This window comes from Equus caballus, chromosome 20, assembly GCF_041296265.1.
Source record: "Equus caballus isolate H_3958 breed thoroughbred chromosome 20, TB-T2T, whole genome shotgun sequence".
Lineage (NCBI taxonomy): Eukaryota > Metazoa > Chordata > Mammalia > Perissodactyla > Equidae > Equus > Equus caballus.
Window position 1 is genome coordinate 34,312,879 of NC_091703.1, and position 3,453 is coordinate 34,316,331.

Sequence of the window (3,453 nt, forward strand, 5' to 3'; positions counted from 1 at the left end):
GGGAAGAAAACATCCTGTGAGAAACCAGGGAGGATGGAGGGCCATGAGGTCCTAAAGGAAGCCCCTAGTCCTGGAGCCCAGAGAAGTTTCCAGAACTGTGATTACAGACCCAGGGCAGGATCAGGAAACATGACGACAGCACATGTGTGGAGACTGGACCAACCACCCTCGTGACCTCTGAATTGTGACTTCCCCTCATCATCTCCTCTGTCCTGTGACTGCTGGGAATCAGGTCCCCATCACCAGACTCATCAAGGTGATAAATTTATCCTTCATTCTCACAAGTGCTTTACTAAAGAGTAAGTGTTAGCAAACAGGGTCCCAGACTAGGAAAGCACATGTGCCTGTGGATGGGACTTCCCATTGACCAGGCAGGACAAACTTCTACCTGGGCTTGAAACACCCCAGTGGGACAAGATATCTCAGACCATACGCCTTCCCCACCTGAGTGCTTCTTCCTCCACATCACAACTCCAGCCACCACAGCTCCAAGGAGAAGCAGGCCAACAATGATGCCCACAGTGAGGATGGTGGACTCAGTAGGCGGCTCTGGGAAGGGAAGGGAAGGTGAGGGCCCTGACCCTCCTGAAGGTCTCCAGAAGGGCTCCTGATTTCCCTGAGAAGAGGCTCTGAGCCCACAGCTCCCTCCTTACCCCATCTCAGGGTGACGGGCTCAGGCAGCCCCTCGTGCTGCACATGGCACGTGTATCTCTGCTCCTCTCCAGAAGGCACCACCACAGCCACCCACTTCTGGAAGGTCCCGTCCCCTGCAGGCCTGGTCTCCACAAGCTCTGTGTCCTGGGTCAGGTCCTCCCCATCACGCTGCCAGGACAGGGTGATCTCCGCAGGGTAGAAGCCCAGGGCCCAGCACCTCAGGGTGACCTCACGGTCAGAGATGGGGTGGTGGGTCACATGTGTCTTTGGGGGGTCTGAGGGGAAGGATCAGAAAATTCAGGAACTTTGCATCCATTTGGGCCACTGAAGCAGCACTCATGTGAGCATCCTGAGAATGGACGGGACAGCTGGAGTGAGGGAAGGGAGCACAAAACCCAGACACCAGCCTGGACACAGGAACCTGAAATAAGCTCCAGTCCTTGGAAATTTCTGGAGTTAGAGTGAGTCAGCCCAGGGTAGGAGGCAGGTCTCTGAAGAGCAGTAAAGGGATTTCTGGTCCTGAGCTGGGTGGAGGCAAAATGACTCAGAAAACCTGGTCAGACCTCAATCACAGTTAGGCTGTGGCTCGTAGAACAAGGCCTGAGAGAGAAAGTCCCAGAGCTGCTCCCAGAGTCAAACGGAACCGCTTGTCAGTTATTTCAGAGATAGCTTCCTCCTCCATCCCCAGACAGCCTGGACCCCTTAAAGTCCCAGAGAGAAAGGCAAGACTCCTCTGGGGAGTCACTCTTTGGCACTAGAACTGAAAACCCTGGTGGAGTCAGTCTCCTGACCCATGGGCTGGGCACATTCAGGTGTGGATCCCATTTCCCGCCTCTCTCTGTCGGATGGCAGGCTCAGCCCAAGGGGAGATCAGGAGGCCCCGCAGCCCCTTGCACCGGCGCGCTGCAGCGTCTCCTTCCCGATCTCCAGGTATCTGAGGAGCCACTGCATGCACTCCCCCTCCAGGTAGTTCCTCCAGCGCTCCACCTCACTGGCCGCCTCCCACTTGCGCCGGGTGATCTGAGCCACCGCGGTCCAGGAGCGCAGGTCCTAGTTCAGGGCGATGTAATCGGCGCCATCGTAGGCGAACTGACTGTACCGGTGGAGGAGGCGCCCGTCAGGCCCCACGTCGCAGCCATAGAGGTCCTGGAAGGTGTGAGACCCTGACCCCGCCCCGAGGTCAGCCCGGACCACTGGGCCTCGCTGCCGCCCCACCCCCCTGCAGCGATTAACCCTAAACTGAAAATTAAACCGCGGAAAAGTCCCTGCCGGCTCTTCCCGGGTCGGGGGTCCGGGTGGGTCCCGCAGCCTCGGGGTAAATCTCGGACCCGGAGACTCGGGGAGACCCCGACCCGTCCGTGGGGATGGGGGCTCGCGACCTGGGTCCGAGTCGCTCACCGGCCGCGCAGGGTGTTCAGGTTCACTGGAGAAGTTTGTGCGTTGCCCTTGGCGCACCGCGTCTCCCGCTCCCAATACTCCGGCCCCACGTGCTTCATCCACGGCGCCCGCGGCTCCATCCTCGGAGTCGCGGCGTCGCTGTCGAATCGCAGGAACTGCGTGTCGTCCACGTAGCCGACTTCGAGGTACCAGGACTCCCCGCGGCCGGGCCGGGACACGGCGGTGCTGAAATACCTCATGGAGTGGGAGCCTGAGGGCGGGGAGGGGCTGAGACCCCGCCCGACCTTCCTCCAGGCGCGGGTCCCCGGGTCCCAGGGTGATGGGGCCGGGAGGGGGCGAGGGTATGGGCTCTGGAGACGGAATAGAGGTGGTGGCCAGAGAAGCGTGGGAGACCCCAGTGGGTAAGAGGAGAGGGCGGGAGACTGGGGATGGAAGGACCTGGGTCAGGACGCGGCGGGGTCGAGGAGGGGCGGGATGGGCGTGTCTGGGCTGGGTCCTCGGAGAGGCGCCTTCCCCGGGGGTCCTGCGCCCAAGCCGCGCCTTAGCCTTGCACCGCCCCCCGCAGAGGCCGTTTCCTCCCGACCCTGCACACACCAGTCCAGGTCTCTGTCAGGGTCAGGGTCCCCGAGAGCAGCAGCAGGAAGGTTCCAGGCGCCATGACCCTTATTCTTAGGGTTTGAGGAGAATTTGAGCCCCGGAGGGTGGTGGAGACTTTATAACCAGGAACAGCAGACACGCTGATGGGCTTCCTTAGAAACCGGACACTCAATGGGAGTGAGAACTGGGGCCCCGTCATGAGTCTTCAGGCAGGAGGAGCTGACAAAGGTTGTGAGAGGGACAAGTGAGTCTCAGGGAGACGGGGACTCCCCAACACTGAGCTGCAGAAACCGCCCCAGACTCTGCCCTCGGGGCCTGGGACCCTGAGAACCACTTGCCCTGACCCCTCTCCCCCTGCACCGAGAGCTCTTTGTCACACCGTCTCCCTGAGTCCTGGCCCGGGGGCTGTCTGAGGAAACCAGGGAGAGACCCCCAGGCTGGGCTCAGGCCCTCTTCCTCCTCTTACTGGAATCGCTCTCCCTGAAATGGACTCGAGTGCCACCCACTCACCTGCCACCCATGGACTATCTTCCCCACAGGGGTCAGGGATCCTGCTAATGTGAGTCAGGATGTGTCATTTCTCCACTAAAACACTCCACTGGCTCCGTCTCACTCTTGGGAAGCCTCTAGAATGTAACACACACGAGCACAGGGGCTTTGGGCTGTTTAGGTCAAAGCTGTATCGCCAGGAGATAAAGCCATGCTTGTACATAGTAGGGATTAAATTAGCTGTCGTTGAATAAATGAATGAAATGTGATTGTAGTAAAATTTAGTTATGTTATTGAAAATCATAAAATGAAAAA

General features: G+C 59.3%; 1 pseudogene; it reads right to left on the bottom strand.

The window, feature by feature from the left end:
* Nucleotides 1–450: 450 nt before the first annotated feature.
* On the bottom strand, nucleotides 451–2,773 carry LOC106780880 (HLA class I histocompatibility antigen, alpha chain G-like; annotated as a pseudogene).
* Nucleotides 2,774–3,453: the final 680 nt, after the last annotated feature.